Consider the following 21,718-nt stretch of genomic DNA (forward strand, 5'->3'; position numbering starts at 1 on the left):
AAACTGTACTTTTACCAACTATTCTATAAATTAGATATTGCCAAATTAGGTTTAGAGAGAATCTGGCTTGATAGAGATTCAGTGATTTGCTAAGAATCACAAATCAGGCTAAAATCCAGTAGAGATGCTCAATTCTTTCAACTAAAGTATTTCCTACTTCTAATATTATATCTTGTTCAGCTTATAAGTGGTCTGGAAGGCCAAATGCTTGAAAGTGAAAAACAATACACCTATTCTCTACTTGAAAACTTAATGAAAAATGTATTAGTAAAGAAAAAAGATTAAATTATTTGAGAGGATTAAAAGTTGCACATGAGAATTTTCATAGCAAAAACTTCTGGCTCTTGAGGGCATATGGATATATGCTCTAATATTTTAGCACAGGGAGGTTGAAGTTACACACTATTTTTTGTGATGGTGGTAGTAATAATAACGAATAGGAGTTGTACAGTAACAGACACAATAATACCTTACATTGATAAAGCCCTACTATACCTTTACTGCATTCACATACATTGTGAGTTTCTTAAGGATACCTTTAGGTTTTTAGGTGAGTTGACTTATTTAAGGTCCATGAGAGAGAGGTAGAGAGAGGGTAAGGTAAACCAAATATCTAGGTCTCCCATGCCTAACCCTTTTAATTTAGTACTTATTCTAATATTATTTCAATTTTCTGTAAAGCCTCAAGTTAGCCATATCTAAAATTTTTTCACATGTTCCTATTACCTCAATAGGAAATGAATCTTTCATAGAGAAAGTTAATCATGCTCAATCCAGAAACAAACTATCATTTGCTTAAATCCAAATACAACCCAGGAATTTTAAATTTCATTTTGTCTAAGAATTATGAGAATAGTAGTAAAAAGGGAAGAAACAGGTGCTCTAGCTTTCTTTCTTTGACAGTCACTGAAAAGCAAAAACCTGCTTGGGGGTGAGGTGAGTATCTGGTTCACATGAATTCTGACATATCCTGTTCAGGATCAGGTTTTCATCCTGTCAGAGGGGTTGTTAAATTGAGAGCAGTTGTTAAATTAGTGTGATGCCTGCAGGTAGGGAACTAAAGGAGGGAAAATTAGAACGCTGGTGTGCCTTAATTATAAATCTTGGAGTTGTCAAAGCCCTTGTGTTTAATAATAACTACCAAGAAGAGGGAGAGTGGGTGTGACCAGAAGCATCAGCCAAATTGGCCACCATCTTGTAATTATTTGCTATAATATGTTTATATCTATATACTCACATTATATATAATATGTACTATAATGCTTTTTTATAATAAACTAATATTACATAGCATTATAATGTTACATATTTATGATGCTATGTAGCAAGCACAAGGAAGGGTAAACATACTAGAAAGATGAATGTAGGAAACTTACCAATCTGAAAGGACAAGGCACAAAGAAGCAGACCCCAAAAGGAAATTTTTTAAGACTAAAACCCATACTCATCAGCTACTGGCACTGACGAACAGGCATTAGTTGGAGTTTTGGTCCAATTTAGGTTTTACACTATGGTTTCTCTCTTTTTTTGGTGCCAAGGACAGGCTACAGCACCACGGACTACTCCAGGCCCACACAACCATCCCCCAGCAGTTCCTATCATAGTGGAATAGCATTTCTCAATAATTCACACTTTCAGGTGTTGGGGATTATATTCTGAGACCAGGGAGGATAATGTATTCAAGTCTGCTTTGTTTTTCTGGTACACAGATTTAGAGAAAGAGTGGACCATACCCCCTGGCCAGACTGCTTAATTTTATATTATTTAAACACAAAAGAATGTTGAACAAACTGAAAATTATGAATAGAAAATTCATCTCAAAAAGCAGGAGAGTTTTTCTAGATAAAACATTCCTGTTTCTGAATTTGTTCCTGTAGTGATTTGTTTCCTTTTTTCTGTTTTTGTTTGTTTTTTCATGGTCCAGTCTATTTATTTAAGTTATCTCCTCCTAAAGCAAAGGGATGGAATATCAGTATACTGGGCATCATTCAACACAAGTAAGGAAGTTGAGCTTAAGGTCCCATATACTTTTCTCCTCCCTGTGCAGAGTCATGGTCCAGACCAGTGCTGTGGTCCCCACTGGGTAGTGGTCCAAGTTCTCTTTATTCATCTTCATAGCCAGGCAGAAGTGGATTCACGTGAGTGTTATGAAATAGAGTATAATTACCATCTCCCCATGTAAAGGGCTTGGACCTGATGCGGAGATGGGAGTAGGCGACAAAGAACTCTGCTCTCTTGTGCTCTCATGGTGTGACTTCAGGAAGATGTTCAGCACTATCAATCCCATGCCGGAAAGCACTACAAAGTAGGTGAGGGCATTCCACAGGCGAGCTGAACCCTCATCACTGTGGTTGCCACTCCACCTGGACCCGTTCAACTATGCCCAGGACCCACCTAGCAGCCCCAAAATCTGGCACCCAGCTGCCTCCACCATTTTCAACATGAACCTCTCTGTTATTTTAGAAATTTCCTCTTAAAATAGGGGTGTGGGTGTGTGCCCACGTGTGTGTAAAATCAGGAAATTACAATTACCTGCCATTTTTCCCCATTAATGCTTTTCTCCCTTTTCTCAGATATACTCCGTCCAGGGGGGGAAAATACTGTTTAGGAAGCTATTGGGAGCACCTGGGTAGCTCAGGTCACTATCTCACTGTTGATGAGATACAGCCCCTCTTGGAGCTCTGTGCTCACAGTGAAGAGCCTGCTTGGGATTCTCTCTCTCTCTCTCTCTCTCTCTCTCTCTCTCTCTCAAAATAAATAATAAAGAAACTTAAAAAAATATAAAACTATTGGAAAATTGAATTTGGACAAAATATCAAATATAACTTGGGCACCATTTTGTGAGGAACATAGCAGAAGCTTAATTCAAATTTTTAGAAGTCGTAGCATCTTATTGTTCATCTCTTTTTATTTCAGGGCATCTGTCATAATCCTAAGTATTCTATAGGAAATGAGTTGTTTTTATTTTTATTTTTTCAAGTTTTAATTTAAATTCCAGTTACTTAATGTACAGTGTAATATTAGTTTCACATGTAGAATTTAGCTGTTCATCACTTACATATAACACCCAATGCTCATCACAAGTGCCCTTATTAATGCCCATCACCCATCCCTCACAACCACCTCCCCTCCAGTAACTGTTTGTTCTCCACAGTTGAGAGTCTGTTTTCTGGTTTGCCTCTCTCTTTTCCCCACTATGTTCATCTGTTTTGTTTCTTAAATTCCACTTATGAGTGAAATTCTAAGTATTTGTCTTTCTCTGCCTTATTTCGCTTAGCATAATACTCTCTAACTCAATCCACATCCATACAAATGGTAATATTTCATTCTTCTTATGGCTGAGTAATTATCCATTGTGTGTGGGCATATACACATATATATACACACACACCATATCTTCTTTATCCATTCACCAGTCATTCGGCATTTGGGCTCTCTCCATAGTTTGACTATTGTTGATGAAGTTACTATAAACATCAGGGTGCATGTATTTCTTCAAATCAGTATTTTTGCATCCTTTGGGTAAACACCCAGTAGTACAATTGCTGGATCATAAGAGTAGTTCTATTTTTATCTTTTTGACAAACCTCTATACTGTTTTCCAGAGTGGCTGCACCAGTTTGCGTTCCCACCAACAGTGAGAGGGTTTCCCTTACTCCTCATCCTGGCCAACACCTGCTGGTTTCCTATGTTGTTAATTTTAGCCATTCTGACAGGTGTGAGGAGATATTTCTCTGTAGTTTTGATTTGTATTTCTCTGATGATGAGTGATGTCACACATCTTTTCATGTATCTATTAGCCATCTGTATGTCTTTTTTGGGAAAATGTCTATTTATGCCCTCCCATTTTTTAGCTGGGTTATTTCTTTGGGGAGGGTGTTAAGCTTGGTAAGTTCTTTATAGATTTTGGATATTAATCCTTTATCAGACATGTCCTTTACAAATATCTTCTCCCATTCCAAAGGTTGCCTTTTAGTTTTCTTGTTTCCTTCACTATGCAGAAGCTTTTTATCTTAAGTCCAAATAGTTCATTTTTTATTTCCCTTGCATCCAGTGACATGTATAGTAAGAAGTTGCTGTGGCCAAGGTCAAAGAGGTTGCTGCCAGTGTTCTCCTCTAGGATTTTGATGGTTTCCTGTCTCACATTTAGGTCTTTCATCCATTTTGAGTTTATCTTTGTGTATGGTGTAAGAAAGTGGTCCAGTTTCATTCTTCTCCATGCTGTTGTTTAATTCTCCCAGCACCATTTGCTAAAGAGACTGTCTTTTTTCCGTTGGATATTCTTTCCTGCTTCATCAAAGATTAGTTGACCATATGGTTGTGGGTCCATTTCTGGTTTTTCTATTCTGTTTCATTGATCTATATGTCTGTATTTGTGCCAGTACCATACTGTCTTGATCAATACAACTTTGTAATATAGCTTGAAGTCCAGAATCATGATATCTCCAGCTTTGTTTTTCTTTTTAGGATTGCTTTGGCTATTTGGGGGTTCTTTTGTGGTTTCATACAAATTTTAGGATTTTTCTAGCTCTGAGAAAGATGTTCTTAGTATTTTGATAGGGATTGCATTAAATATGTGGATTGCTTTGGGTAGTGTAGACATTTTAATAACATTTGTTCTTCCAATCCATGAGCATGGAATGTTTTCCCATCTCTTTGTGTCCTCCTCACTTTCTTTCATAAATGTTTTCTAGTTTTCAGAGTACAAATATTTTACCTCTATGGTTAGGTTTATTCCTAGGTATCTTGTGGGTTTGGGTGCAATTTATAAATGGATTCCTTCCTTGATTTCTCTTTCTGCTGCTTCATTATTGGTCTATAGAAATGCAAAAAAGATTTCAGTGTGTTGATTTTATATCCTGTGACTTCACTAAATTAGTGTATCAGTTCTAGCAATTTTTTTGGAGTCTTTTGGGTTTTCTATATAGAATATCATGTCATCTGCAAATAGTGAAAGTTTGACTTCTTCCTTGCTAATTTGGGTACCTTTTTTTCTTTTTGTTGTCTGATTGCTGAGGCTAGGACTTCCAGTACTATGTTAAATAACAGTGGTGAGAGTGGACATCCTGAGGAAAAGCTCTCAGGTTTTCCTCATTAGGGATGATATTAGCTATTGGGTTTTTTACATGTGGCCTTTATGATGAGGTAGGTTCCCTCTATCCCTACTTTGTTGAGGGTTTTTATCATGAATAGACGTTGTACTTTGTCAAATACTTTTTCTGCATCTATTGAGAGGATCAAATGGTTCTTATTCTGTCATTAATATTGTGTATTACGTTGATTGATTTGAGAATATTGAACCACACTTGCAACCCGGGAGTAAATCCCACTTGATCGTGGTGAGTGAGTCTCTTAATATACTGTTGGATTCAATTTGCTAGTATTTTGTTGAGAATTTTTCCATCCATGTTCATCAGGGATTTTGGCCTGTAGTTCTTCCTTTTAGTGGGGTCTTTGTCCAGTTTTGGAATAAGGGTATTGCTGGTCTTACAGAATGAGTTTGGAAGTTTTCTTTCCATTTCTGTTTTTTTTTTTTTTTAAGAACAGTTAGAGAAGAATAGGTATTAATTTTTCTTTAAGTGTTTGGTAGAATTCCTCTAGGAAGCCATCTGAGCCTGGAATTTTGTTTGTGGGGGGATTTTTGATTCTGATTCAATTTCTTTGCTCATTTTCGGTCTGTTGAAGTTTTCTATTTCTTCTTGTTTCAGTTTTCATAGTTTATATGTCTCTAGGAATTTATCCATTTTTTTCCAGATTGTCCAATTTGGTGGCATATAATTTTTCATAATATTCTCTGATAATTGTTTGTATTTCTGTGGTGTTTGTTATTTCTCCTCTCTCATTTGTGATTTTATTTATATGGGTCCTTTCTCTTTTCTTTTTTGATTAAGTCTGGCTAGGGGTTTATCAATTTTATTAATTTTTTCAGAGAACCAGCTCCTGGTCTCATTGATCTGTTCTACTGTTGTTACAGTTTCTGTATCATTTCTGGTCTTGAAACTCGAAGTCAACCACGGGAAATGAGTTATTTTTAAAAACTAAAGATTTAATTTGGATAATTTTAAGACTCTCAAGACAGTTATAGAAATAACTAGGTGATACCAGCTCATGGTTGAAAATCATTCTCAATCATATTTTAGCTAGAGACCTCTCATAGCTGTACCTATACCTCAGGTGGATTCATTTTTACTTTCATAGAAAGCACTAAGAACCATTGTGCTAAACTAAAATGTGTTGCATCCCACCGGGTCCCAGAAAGAAGAAAGAAAGAATAGTTAAAGAGAAATATGCCCCAAGTCTCTCCCTCACCCTACCTCCAAATCAAAGAACAACTTTTCCAAAACAAGATGCTCACTTTCACATTTATCAGAAAGCTATTCAAAACCCTATTCAGATTGAGCTGCCCTGGTGTAAAAGTATTTTCAAAAGTTAAACTACAGAAATACCGTTTCTAACATATCTATTTTTCCAAATTGCAATATGAAGAATATGATCCCAATTGTATTATGTGTTTGCAGATATCCCCATCCTTCCTATCTGGAACCCACAAATATACTATGTCTATATTAACCTCAATTTAAATCCTGGGAGTTTCCTTTGACTTTCCCTTTCTTAGCTTATCTTTTATATTCAATTGACAAATTCTCTTGACTCCTTTTCTCTGGTGTGTCTTTCATCTACCCCTTCCTTTCTATTCCTGCTACCTGGATTCTGTCCAAATTCTCTGATCTTCTCTTCAAGCTATTGCCGTAGTCTCTTAATTGGACTCCTGCATATAGCCTCTGCTTGATCCAATTCAGTCTGCACATCACTGATTATCACTGTTATGTGATGATGTCATTTCATTGTTTAAAAAATGGCAGTGCCTCTCCACCATCTATTTAGTAATTTCCAAATGTCTTGGCTTTATGTTTAAGAACCTACAAGTTCAATCCTAATTCAAGCCCCACACTATCTTTCTAGCTTTATCTCCCACCATTCCTCTCAATGTGCTTCAACCAACTTGGGCTTTTTCATTCATTGAGTACACCCATGCCCTCTCCCTTGACTATACTCAGGGTTCTCTGCTAATGCCCCTTTAGATTTCTTCTCTTGGAATAACCCATATGTCCAAATTTGCATGGAACAGCCAGGGTTTAGTCCTGGAGTAACCATTATCAGTGCTCCCTTTTACCCACAAAAGTGTCCCTGTGTGGATCTCCAACCCATCTACAAAATCCCTCATGATAGGATTCTTTTCCTTTTTTAGGGTTGAATAATACTCCATTGTGTGTGTGTGTGTGTGTGTGTGTGTGTGTGTGTGTGTGTACCACATTTAAAAAAATTCATTCATTTGGTAATGGACATTACATTTTGTACATATTAGCTATGGTGGATAATACTGCAATGAACATGGGAGTGCAGATACCTGTTTGTGACCCTGATTTCAATTCTTTTGGATAAAGATGGATGAACTTGGAGGACACTGTGCTAGGGAAAATATACCAATCACAAAAGGACAAATACTGATGATTCCACTTATATGAGATACCTAAAGTAGTCAAATTCATAGAAACAGAAAGTAGAACAGTAGTTACCAGGCACTGGAGGGAGGGGAAAATGAGGACCTGCTGTTCAATGGGTATAAATTTCAATTACACAAGATGATAAGATGTAAGAGATCTGTGGTACAACATTGTGCCTACATTTAACAATTTTGTATTGAGCACTTAAAAATTTGTTAAGAGGGTAGATTTCATATTAAGTGTTCTTACCATAGAAAATTATAGCATGTAAAACAATCACTGCTGGGTCACAATATACAGGAATATATTTGTTCAGTGTCACATATTCTTTGAATTTAAGATTTTTCTAGGAATGAGCTTAATATGGTATCAAATGAGTGAATAGAAATGTAAAAAATAATTAAATGTAAAATTTTTTAAAATTAAAATTCCGTCCTTCAACTCATTTCAAATATCACCACCTCCTTCATGAAATTTTGACGTAAGAGTTCCCTCTAATCTTTGTAGACTTACAGAAATTTTGTTTGTACATCCTCAGAGCAACTATCTTCCATTTATTATAACCTAGACCAAGGGGTTAGACTAAGCTAAATTTGGTCTACTGTCTGTTTTATATAACTTGTGAATTAAAAGTGGTTTTTATATTTTTAATGGTTAAAAAAATTTTATGACATACAAATTATACAAAATTCAAATTTCAGTGTCCATAAATAAAGATTTCTGGGAAAGAGCCACACTTATTTGTATATATTTATATTTATATTTACTTATATTTATATTATCTAAGGCTACTTTTGTGCTACAGTGGCTGAGTTAAATAGTTGCAGTAGAAACCATCTGGCCTTAAAAACCTAAAATATTTGCTACCTGGACCTTTATGGAAACCTTGCAGACCTTTGACCTACACCATAAAGTCCTCTATGGCAACATTTGGTACAGAGCCTTGCATGTTACAGAAATACAATCACATGAATGATCACTAAAACACACCTCTTACTGCTGACAGGCTAATGTATCATAAGCAGGCTCTTGTGAAATTAAAAGTGCTAGGTCTCAAATTTCAGGCTTTTGTGGGAGGAGGAGCTCTCTATATAGTGACATGTTGTCTGGGGATTCAATTTTTTTTGTGTCAAGCTTAAGCTTATGACCTGGACATTACTGTCTCCAGTAAAATAATTCAGCACCACTCTGTCTCTCTGTCTCTGTCTCTGTTTCTTTCCCTCTCCCTCTCTCTCTCCCCTCGCCACCCCCCACCCCCGCTCCCTTCCTCCTCCGCCGTACACAACCCCATGAGATTAAATTAGGAGGTAATGAAAGAGTTTTGTTTGTTAAATGCATATTTCAGTTCTACACCAGTTCTTACTCTCCAACAACTGTCATTCTGCTTTCTTTTCAGGGACAGTTTTCTACCTTCATTCAGAAACTGATTCATTTACTGGTTTTCTTTCTTTGTAGCAGATGAAATTCCAACGATATCAGCCATTCTGAAAGGTCATTATTATCAAGCATTAGAGCGAGAATGAAAGTCCTAAAAGTCATTATTCTCTGACAGATCATCCATTTGTGTTTAATGATTCAGTTTAGGGATTGTCCACTGCCTGTAATTCCAGTCGGATGATCACCTCCTATTCTTAAGTTCTTGGTGTCACCTGCATACATCTGTCTACAACATGGCTGCGTTTATAACTCACAATTTAGAAGCATTGCTCCTCTGTGGTTCTGCTGGCACCTGCACAATGCCATTAAAGTCATCTGTTACCTCTCAGATTCTTACTGCAGAAGTCTGTTCCAGGAAATAGGACTGCTTCGCCTCCATGAGGCTTTATTGAAGGACAATGCACTTTGGGGCCACCCTCCAAGCTTCCCTGAGATACAGTTGGCAAACTTCAGAGTGTGGCATGAAGTGGACAGATCATCCGAACTGATGGTAATAAGTCAGCAAACTCAAAATTTGGGCTATTCAGGGTAAAATTTTACGTGAGTTAAAAAATGTTTTACCTCTATTCCTCCACTCTTCACTATTAGTAGAGATTTGGGTAATTTTGTGAGAGAAACATTGTTTAAGAGCTTGTGTTTGAAGGGGTTAATTATATCTTTTCCACGTGTTCCCAGCTTCTCTTCTCCCTCCCAGACACCTTGTCTAAAATTTTTCTATTGTTCTGTTCCCACAGCTTCAGGTTATGTCATGTACTCTGTGTGTGTGTGTGTGTGTGTGTGTGTGTGTGTGTGTGTGAGAAAGTTGAGATCTCAGAAATAAGTTATACTTATAACTTCTACAAGGATACTAAGAGGTTAAAAGAATATCTTGAAGAATTACACTATTACTGGAATCAGGAAGCTATAAATGAGTTTTTAATTATAAGAATAGGTTTTTTTCAGGTGTTCAATTTTAATGCAAGGTTTTCAAATCTCAAAAAAATTTTAAGGAAATTTTACATCTACTTTAGAAGATAATTCTGGCATCCAATCATTAAGAAAGGAGTGTTAATTTTGTGAGATTATTATTTTTTAACATTTTTTAAACTTACTGTAATAAAATACACCAAATAACTTGATATCCTAAGAAATTATAGGATGATGTTGATAATGTAGTTCAAATTTATTAGATCATATAAGATGATATTTAGATCTCAAAAATTTCTCTATCCTCTATGGATAATCTTTTCTTCTATCCAGTTTGCATTTGGGTTTCCATTGCATTGAGAGAGTAGCTTTAACCAGCCGTGGTTTATATTTTCTAACTGTAATGAGGGAAATAGAACCCCATTTTTTCATACAGAGAAGTTTAAGTGATGTCTATATAAATGCCTTTTTTGTTTCAAATGGGACAAGGTCAGACATAATTGGTTTTACTGTGTGATTCATCATCTTTGTAAAACTTGCATAATATTTAAGGATCTGTCAGTAGGTAGAAACCACTCAACAAATTGCTAGTAAAGTGAGAGCCAGATCATAGTTATTGCCCATATTACATGTGGCATCATGAATAAAAGGTACCACACAGAATAGGTGGTAGGAAACCCAGCTTAGAACAGCCTTGGAACATTAATCCAAAGTTATTAACTAATTTTAAATGTAACCCATAACAGTTTGGAATGCTCTTTAATCTTCTTGAAGTAGGTTAGACTCCCTAACACATAGAAATTTTGAGTAGGTGCTCAAAATATTTGTTGAAACAATGAACTTCTGAAAAATTTCATGACTGAGATGGCTATTGAAATTCAGCGATTAAATTTTTCTTAAAACTTCATGCCTTCTAATAATTATATTATAAATAGCTAATTTTTTAGTAATCAGGCATGTACATTAAATAGAGATTACTATCTGTCACCAAAACTTTTAATAATAAGAAATAATGGCTTATTAATGATGGGAGTCTCGGAAAATTGCATGCCCTTTGAGCTAGTAAGTTCTTTTCTAGTAATTTATACCATGGAAATATGTATAGAAGAAGCAAGAATTTATTTATAGGGATTTAAAACATTGTGCTCTTTATAATGAAGAAAATATGGAAATTATGTTTAGAACAATTATATGAAAACACATTCATAATGTATTCAGTAAAAAGTAGATCATGGAACATGTTCGTACGGTTATAAGTTTTTATAAAATGTGTATAAATGCTTAACAAGACAAAAGAATATACAAAAAAATGTTAGTGGTCATTATCTCTGGGTGATTCTGTTTTTCCTTTTTACTTTATCTGTTTTTTTCAAAGCTTCCACAATAAACACAAATTGCATTTATAATAGAGACACATAGGCTAGATTTTACAACTACAAATAGATTGCTGACTTATCTCATTATACTAATTTCTTTCTGATCCCCTCAAACTATGATCTTCTGGTTTCACTTTTTTCTTGATCATTATTGATTAAAATTCAAAACACACATCTCTTTTGTAGTCTTTAAACAAAAAGTGCTACTAAAAGTGTGTGTGTTGGGTGGGGGGAGGCATTGTTTTCTGATTAATCTTTCTTAATGCTCAAACATTCCTAAGTGGGAATGGAATTGAAAATATGCATCCAAAAATGCCTCATTAAAACATCTTTCAAATCACAACTACATCAACCAGTGACCATAATAATCTCATGAGCTATATAAGATACAGACCCCGAGTTTTTATTTGAAGCATGTCATAAAATGAAGAGTTGGCCTTTAAACTTTCACTAATCAAGTCTTTATGATTTGATGTTATGCCTATTTTTGTCATTTCCTCTATGTATATTCAGCAAAGCTGAATAATAAAAACCCCTCTGTTAATTATCTGAAGATAATATTTATTCAGTGGAGATCTTAGAACTTTGTCTCTGCTTAGAATATTTATTACCTCCACACTTACCCTTAACAAGGTGTCCTAAAATCATCCTAGTGCTTTCAGGACACAAAATAAAAATTTATTTTGGAAATTAATTTAGCAATGCAATCACCTCAGTTGTAAAACATTTTTATACCTATAATTGTTTGAGTGCCCATTAGATAAAGGAATAAATTTAAAATAATTTTAGGTAAGACTACATAAGGAATTGGGGAGTAGTTGCCTCAAGAAGGGGAACTGTGTGTCTGGGAAGAAATAAGGAAGACCTACTTTTCACATATATCCTTTTGTAACTTTTAAATCATGTATCAAACATAAGAAATAAGTAAATTTTAAAATAAAGTCATTTGAGTATAAATTTGGCATTATTTTAGAATAGTAATGACCTCAAATAATGTCAACTATTAACCATGAAAATGAATGGGGGGGGGAAGAAATAAACTTAATTTAACAGAAATTAAACTATAAACTATATGGCTATAAAGTCATTAGGAATATACTCTAACTAAAATTCTTTATTGGGATTACAGATCTACCCACTCATCTTGATTGAAAGATTGAATTGATTGAAAACAAGTTTTCTCCACCATAAAAATTTTTCACTTGTTTATTTTAGCAATTATTTCAATATTCAAAGGAAAGCAATAAATGCAACATGACAAATTTAATGGCTTAACGATATTGGAAAGGATACTAGCATGCTTATTGGTAAATCTTTACTGTAAGGTGGAAGGTCTCTATCAGTTTTAGGGAGAAAAATTAACAGATTTGTGAGATGGTATAAGAAGAAGTAGAGAGTTTTCATTACTCATCCATAGAAAAGAAGCATGGGCATTCAACACATGTCTATTGAATGAGTAACTGAAAGGGTTACCTGAACATTAGACATTAATACACGGTAGACATTTTCAAAAATGTGTAAAAACGCTGTGTCCCTCTGTTCTCAAACTGTTCAGCAAACTGCTCAGCAAAGAAATTTCAACCATCTGTTAGAGACTGAAGTAGTATATAAATTCTTTCTTTTCTGTAAATATTTGCTGATATATTTTATTCTACAAGTTGTATATACTATAACAAAGCATTCCTGGTACTAAAGGATAGGGTCATGCTTATTAATTTTAAATAGGACTTAAACTTTTTAGGGTTTTTAAGATAAAACTAAATGTTTTCTAAATATTTATTGATTTGAAGTTATTAAATACAGTCTCTGTGTAATTCAGTTTAAATATGAACCTGTGTATTAGTTAAGAATGTGTTCAATTGCAAATACCAGAAAATTTATGCTAGAAACAATGGCTTAACTCCAAGGAATTTATTTGTTCCATACAACAAGAAATCCTACAGTTGGCAGTCCTGAGCTGGTATGGTATGTCATTCACTGATGCCATTAAGGACCTGACTCATTTCATCTTTCTACCTCCTTCATCCTTAGCTTATAGACATTCATCTTCATGCTATACCTCATGTCACACGTTAACTGCTGCACTCAAGATATCTAAATTTATTCTATCAAACTTCGTCTTTTTATGTAAAAAAGAAGGTCCTTCCTGTTTCCTTTTAGTTCATTGGCCAGAACTGTGTCTCATGGCCATCGCTTGCCTAGAAGGTGGTAGGGAAAATTGAGTGTTTAGCTTTTTAGCTTCTTTAATAAAGGAGGAAAGAGAAGATGGTTTGGAATGGATGTTCAGAGAGACAAATTACAGAATGTACCACAGCCACTAGTGAGATTACCTAAACAACCATAAATATAAAAATATTTCCCCATTGTAATTATGGGTAGTGAACCCAAATGGATTATGCCAAAGAATATGTGTTTTTCTCTGCAAATATTATTAAATAATAAACGTATTTTATAAGATTAACATAGGAAAACTCGATATTGTATATTCTCTCAGAATTTAAGTCAAACTAAGATTAATTTCATAGCCAACTATATTCTAAAGCTGATACCAAAAACAGCAAAATAACAAATTGTTAGATCTTATTTTTGAATAATTTTATATTTCATATTCAATTAATTAAATAATTCTTGACGTTCATGTTCACTGGAATGGGTCTTGAAATTTAAATCCAGCCATAGTAAATATATACAAATGCAATTGTCCTAAGCTGATTATTAAAATGCAAAGCTTCTTTAAGTTAATATACATCTTTTATTAATCATTAGACATAAAATGTATCACATACTATGCCAATAAGTCTCTTTTATTTCAACATAAGATATTCAGAGTAGCATCTTAACAGTAAGTATGGGAGTCATTAGGCAATCTCATATTTAATTTTATCTAAGAATGGTCCCAGTTTTCTTATAACAAAATACTACGATGCATCATACATAATGGGTCTCAGTTCCTGTTTTTATCATCTTTCCTGGCATTCTGAGTAAGTTCATGGAGGACCCATATTTTCCAAGGCTTCCCTAAACATATGTCCTTCCTCCTTAGGGTTTAACAAAATGACCCTAGCAAATTTTTTTCAATGGCCATTTGTTAAGTGTCTATTATTTGTTACTATTATGAGACGTGTATATGCATGTGCGCCCATGAGTATAAGAGAAGGAGAGGGGCAGGATTGAGATGAAGGGAAACCAAGACTGTTAGGAGAGAGGAGATATAAAGCAGAAAAATAATATGACCCTATCCTTCAAATGCTCTATTTTTCATAATTTAAAAATAAAAGATTAATGCACCTAGAAGATTAACATTAGAAAATAAATACAGTTTAAAATATAGAGGTAAAAATAAGTACTATTGGTAGAAAGGATCTAGATGGTTAGAGTGGAAAAATCTCAGTGAGACTTAGAGTATGTAAGACATGTTAATTACAAGAGATGAGTTAAGATTTTGAATTAGGGAGACTCTGACTTGTGGAGAAAAAAGGTTTCTTCTAGGCAAAAAAGAAGTACAGGAACAAAGATGTGAAATTGAGGATGGCTGATGGGATTAAGGAAACCAGGTTGGCTGACATTCTTATTGGTAGAAATTATAAAAACAGACTACAATATATCCTAGAATCAAAAAGACTCATTCTTTTATTTATGTAATATTTACTTGATACCTATTCTGTGCCAGGTACTGTAGTACATTCCATAAATACAAAGATGAACCAGACAGACAAGATGTCTTTTCTTATGGAGCTTACAAGTTAGTGTGGGAAATAGGCAATACATAAGTAAAGATCAAAAAATCAAATGATGATTGATTATATGATAAGTACTAGAAAGAAAACAAATATGATAGTGTGGAAGAGAATAATAAGGGTTGGGTGCATGGGAAATTGCTCTCTAAAGAGGAAGTGAGTGATGAAAATTCATACAGAGTCACAAAGACCTCAAATATCCAAAGCAACCTGGAGTAAAAAAGAACAAAGTTGGAAGCATTACACTTCCTCATTTCAAAATATATTACAGAGCTATAGTAATCAAAACAGTATGGTACTGACATAAAAACAGACTCATAGATCAGTGGACCAGAACTGAGAGCCCAGAAATCACCCCCTACATATGTGGTCAACTAATATTTGACAAAGGAATCAAGACTACTCAGTAGGGAAAGGACAGTATCTTCAACAAATGGTGTTGGGAAAACTGGATAACCACATACAGAAAAATGAAATTATACACCTATTTTATACCACTCACAAATACTTAATTCAAAATGGATTAAAGGCTTAAATGGAAGATCTGAAACTATAGAACTTCCAGAAGAAAAATTAAGGAAAAACCTCCTTAGCATTGGTCTTAGCAATGTTGTTTGTTTGTTTGTTTGTTTGTTTGTTTGTTTGTTTTAAGATATGACACCGAAAGTATAAGCAACAAAGGCAAAAATAAATAAGTGAGACTATATCAAACTAAAAAGCTTCTGTATAGCAATAGAAACCACCAACAAAGTGAAAAGACAACCTATAGAATGGGAGAAAACATTTGCAAACTGTATATCTGATAAGGGGTTAATATTCAAAATATATTTAAAAAACTCAACACAACACAATAGCAACAAACAACCCAATTAAAAAATGAGCAGAGGATCTAAGTAGATATTTTTCCAAAGAAGACATACAGATGCCCAACATGAAAACGTGCTTTCCATCACTAATTATCAGGAAAATTCAAATCAAAGCCACAATGAGGCATCATTTCACACCTGTTAGAATGGCTACCATAAAAAACAAAAGATATGAGCACCTGGGTGGCTCGGTCGGTTGAGTGTCCGACTTCGGCTCAGGTCATGATCTCATGGCTGATGAGTTTGAGCCCCGCATTGGTCTCTGTGCTGACAGCTCAGAGCCGGAGCCTGCTTCAGATTCTGTGTCTCCCTCTCTCTCTGCCCCTAACCCACTCGCATTCTGTCTCTGTCTCTCTCAGAAATAAATGAACATTAAAAAAATTAAAAAAAACAAACAAAAGATAAGTGTTGGCAAGGATGTGCAGAAAAGGTAATCCTTGTGTACTATTGGTGGGAATGCAAATTTGTACAGTCCCAATGGAAAACAGGATAGAGATTCCTCAAAAAATTAAAAATAGAACTACCATATGATCCACAAGCTCACTCCTGGATATATATCCAAAGGCAATGAAACAGGATCCCAAAGAGATATCTGTACTCCCACGTTCATTGCAGCATTATTCACAATAGCCAAGATATAGACACAACCTAAGTAAAAACTGATGGATGAATGGATGAAGATGTGAGATAATTATATATAAATTTCACATACATACTTCAATGGAACATTATTCAGCCATCATAAAGAAGGAAATCCTGCCATTTTTGACAACATAAAGGGAATTTGAAAGCATTATGCTAAGTGTAATAAGTCAGAGAAAGACAAATTCTGTATGTTATCATTTATGTGTGCAATTTTAAAAAGCTGACCTTGGGAAACCAAGTAGAATGGTGGTTACCAGAGGGTGGTGTAAATAGGGAGATGTTGGTCAAGAGTATAAACTTGCAGTCAGAATCACAGTGTAGTGATTATAGTCAACGATACTATATGATATACTTCCAAGTAGCTAAGAAACTAGTCTTAAGTGTTCTCACCACAAAAAAGAAATGGTAATTATGTGATGGGATGGAGGTGTTAGCTAACACTACAGTGGTAATCAATTTGCAATACCTGTGTACCAAATTAACACACTGCTCATCTTAAATTTATATAATGTTTATGTCAATTACATCTCAATAAAGCTGGGGATGGGTGAAATAAAGAGGTGGTGGGGATTGTGTTTCAGGCAGAGTAAACAAGAAATGCGAAGTCCTGAGAACAGGTGAGGCCAGGGTTGTCCTGGGAACTGACAGATGGGCAGTGTGAACACAACACAGAGGAGAAAGGGTGATGGTAGTGCATGAGGAAGTTGGTAAAACAGAATGACTTAATAGTCCTCAATTTGAACTTGTCTACCAGTCCAGTTACCATATTTTATATATTAAAGGACTTGAGAGTTCAAGGCTCATTCTGACATGCATTATTTTATTTGGATCATTACAAAAACTTTATATAAAGTTGATAGGAGAGGTGTTGTTAACACATCATTTTACAAATTGGGTAACTCGTGACCACAATTTCAGTTCATTTTTTTACTGAAAGTGCTTGAAAAGGGGAGTAATATATCAAAACAGTATTTTAGTTAGATTTATTTGGCACCAGGATGGAGAATATATTGGGATGAAGGCATGAGTGCAAAAGGATGGGAATTAGGAAAATGAGGGCTGAGCTGCAGATGGCAAGACAGAAGCGACTGAAACCAGGACCAGTTCTGCCTCATCAGCATCACCAGCCTCCCATGCATGTCTGTTTTCCTGGATCACCAGGATATTGGGACAATAAATGTCACAGCATGGAGACAGTTTACAATTCCACAAAGATGCCTCATGGACTGGAACGGATGTGAATAGATTTCTCCCTAATGGTTTCTAACACAGAGGGAGAATGGGAAGCTCACAAATCTTTCAGCACAATCTTATATTTATCTCTCCTACAGTCTTCAAAGCGCTCTGTTCCACTTTTCTATTATATCAACTTGATAAGAATATATTTTCTCTGAGCTTTTGGAGATCAAAGATCTCATTTTTCAGTTTTCTGCTGTGAATGTAGTTAGCTGACATCTGTCTTTTCTGTAATGGACATGAAAGGTTGCTCTTTTGTTGGTTTTAATTCCCAAGGGCTACATAGAAAGTGAGCTGGCCCTGAATGCTCCTGGATGTAGACTGTCCATTACTAACAATACATATGACAAGTTATTGAATTGTGTTGTTTCTAGCTCTTGTCAACGGCATATAAGTGGGCAAAGACAGAGGAAAACAACAGGAAGAGAAAGAGAAAAGTGACATCTGAAGGCAAGACAAAACCAAGAGAGAAATTAGCTGAAAAGAGAATTAAAGAAGAAAAATAAAGAGAAAAAAGTAGGGCTCCTGTTGAAAATCAGAATTAAGGTAAAGACTGAGAAGGAAAAAGGCAAAAGAGAAGAAATCAGAGAAACAAGACCAAGAAAAATGCAGGGAAAATATTAATATGGTATAAACAAAAAAAAAAAGAGAGAGGCTATACATAAGGACACTTACTGAATTCTGTTATGGCTTGGAAAAAAATCTAAAAGCAGGTCCATGCATCCAGTTATAAAAGTAGTAATGCATGTATATGCAAAAGAAATGTGGATGATAGTTATTAAATTACCTGAGATTTAATTTCTTTACTTTTAGTTATAGTTTAAGTGATTTGAACAGATAATAAAGGTTGTATACTAGAGCAAAGTTTAAGGACATCTGTTTTTTGTACCCATTGTTCCCCTTCTTAAAACATTTATAGCTAATTCCTTTCTGATATAACTACTATGTGTCAACTACCAAAAAGCCAATCAACAGACCTGTGTTTCTCTTTCTGTCTATCCTATTAATTCTCTTGGAGAATCTACCTAAACTTCATGTCTATGCAGCCTGGTTCCAGAAGGGCTGCTAATTAATGCTGAGTAACAGGAAACATGCAAGCATCATCTTTCACACTTTGATGTAAAAACTGTGTGCGTTCAGTAGCAGTTTATTATGGAAAGCTGGGATATTTGCAGACGTTCACCCTTACTTCATCTTTTAGTTACTGGATAAATGTGCCCGGGGCACCTGGGTGGCTCAGTCAGTTAAGCGTCCGACTTCGGCTCAGATCATGATCTCACGGTTTGTGAGTCCGAGCCCTGCATCGGGCTCTGTGCTGAGAGCTCAAAGCCTGAAGCCTGCTTCGGATTCTGTGTCTCATTCTCTCTCTGCCTGCCCCCCACTAGTGCTCTGTCTCTCTCTGCCTCTCAAAAATAAATAAATGTAATGGGGCACCTGGGTGGCTCAGTCGGTTAAGCATCCGACTTCAGCTCAGGTCACGATCTCAGGGTCCATGAGTTCGAGCCCCGCGTCGGGCTCTGGGCTGATGGCTCAGAGCCTGGAGCCTGCCTCCCATTCTGTCTCCCTCTCTCTCTGCCCCTCCCCCATTCATGCTCTGTCTCTCTCGGTCTCAAAAATAAATAAACGTTAAAAAAATTAAAAAAAAATAAATGTAAAAAAAAATTAAATGTGCCAAAGTGGGTGGAGGATCAGCCTGTCTTTAGATTTTAATTGACTCTAGGGCTGCAGTATCAGCAATAGCCACAGCTGAGATACTGCCTAAAGACTTAATAAGGCCAAATGAAATATGCTGGGTACAAAAAGAACTGGAGTTTACTTTAATTAATGCGAGTGTTTGGAAAGGTAATTGGGACTCCTAAAACTCTCTTCTCATGGAATCCTCAAATAACTGAACCATCCCCAACTCTTGATGAACACTTCTGTTGAGCTCACTGGTAGCTTTTCAGAATTTTAATCCATCAAATTTGATCTTAAATTTAGGAAAGTAAGTTAATATGATTGCTTCATCTTGGTTTATGTTCACCAAGAGTTTTCCCAGAAGAATAAAGTCTTAATTTTAAGTAGCTGAACTGTAGTACTTAGTCATTCTTCTCTGCTTCATCTTGCTGTAAAACAGAGGGGAAGATATTCAAAATACAGTCACTTCTCAATCTGGGCTTTCTCCTTGAGGTCAACATCGCCTTGAGGATGATAGTCTGGGAATTTATGTTCTATCTAAAGTTAATACCTCACAAGTCTCTTAGCACTGCTTTACTTTAGCTTTGAGTCCCAAGTTACTGTTGCTATCAACAATGCAGAGTAGAGGGGTGGAAGATGAATTATGCAACATCTGTAAAGCGTGTAGAACTTCCCACAGAAAAAGGTGAGTTATGGGGCGCCTGGGTGGCTCAGTCAGTTAAGCATCCGACTTTGGCTCAGGTCATGATCTCATGGTTCGTGAGTTTGAGCCCCGTTGTGCTCTGTCCTGACAGCTCAGAGCCTGGAGCCCGCTTCCAATCCTGTGTCTTCCTCTCTTTTGCCCCCACCCCAACTTGTGCTCTGTCTCTGTCTCTCAAAAATCAATAAACATTAAAAAAATTTTTTTTTAAGATTTAGGACTGGAAAGAGTTTGTACCAGTCTAAAAAAATCATTTCTTTTTACCATCTAAGCTCTGAAATGTGCCAATAATATTTAATATTGGTTCTCATTTTACTAGGCAGACTATCACAACACAATATATTATGATATATATTGATTGTGATATGTACATATATATTATGCTATATATATATATATGATTGTGAAAATATATTTAAAATATATTTTTAATGTATTGCCAAACATGAATTTCCCAGGAAACCACAATTATTAACTACTCCATCCATGAAATCCTCTTACCTGGTCTTCCAGAAAAACTCTCTCACATGCCTACCTCTTTCATCTCTGTGCACTGTCTCGATCTTCTTCACAGACTGTTCTTTCTCTACCTGCATCTTAATGTTGCAGGTGATCCACCTTACCTTCCAGCTCTAATCCAAGGTTGAGCTCATCTGTATCTATATGGTTTCCGAAGCTTCAGCCATGAACAGCCCTAACTTTTCTCTTGAATTCCAGCCCCTTATTTTTAAATTGAAATGTCCAAGATTGAATTCACTATCTATTGCTCTCAGAGGTCCAAAATTTTTCTTTCTTTTCATTGTCTATTTCTATCACTCACTCTTTCACTTAACCCAAAAATTGTGCTCTTCTTGACTCCCCTCTCATCGTCCACATCTACTTGACTGACAAGTCCTACTGATTCTCCACCCTACAATATCCTGCTTCATTTTCTTCAATCTCACCGCCACTGCTTAGTTGAGGCTTCATCGTCTCCTATCAGGACTGATACCACACTCTCCAAATAGCATCTTGCTCTCTCTGAACCATCATACACACATCATAAAATACAGAACCTGACATAAATCCATTGGTCAAATCCTTTTAAGATTCTCAACTGCTTACAAAATAAAATCCAACTTCTTAGTCTGGCCTTTACTAAGCTGCTTAAAATTACTTTCTATGTTCTATCCACTCTCACAAATAACCTATACTCTCCCAAATGTTAGTGGCTTTGTATTTGGTTAAACTATATGAAATGGCTGATATTTAACAGGTTTGACCTTTAAAATGGTCATTTCATATGGCTCAACTAATAATGTTTTTTTCTCTGCCTGAATGCCCTTTCACCCTTACTTGTCAAAACATCAAGAACCAGCTCAAATGTAATCTCCTCTGGGAGACAATTATTGGCCACACTAGGTTAAAGAGCAGATACCTTCTCTGTGTCCCCTTAACACTTTTTCATACCTCTGCCACATAACTGTGTGTTTTAATTATTGGTACATAATTGACTCTGCCACTAGAATGTGGGAAACTTAAGGGCAGAACGTGGGACTTAATTATATCTATAACATTACTTCTAGAACAATGTCTAATTAGGAATTAATAAATATTTGTTGAATGAATGAATGAATGAATGAATGAATTTATT

At 35.5% G+C, this 21,718-nt stretch overlaps 1 protein-coding gene across 10 annotated transcripts in view; it reads right to left on the reverse strand.

Annotated features, from left to right (window-relative positions):
- Positions 1-21,718, reverse strand: part of SLC44A5 (solute carrier family 44 member 5) — a 371,332-nt gene that overhangs the window by 105,630 nt on the left and 243,984 nt on the right. The window lies entirely within an intron of this gene.

This window comes from Panthera leo, chromosome C1 (assembly GCF_018350215.1).
Source record: "Panthera leo isolate Ple1 chromosome C1, P.leo_Ple1_pat1.1, whole genome shotgun sequence".
NCBI classification, from domain to species: domain Eukaryota; kingdom Metazoa; phylum Chordata; class Mammalia; order Carnivora; family Felidae; genus Panthera; species Panthera leo.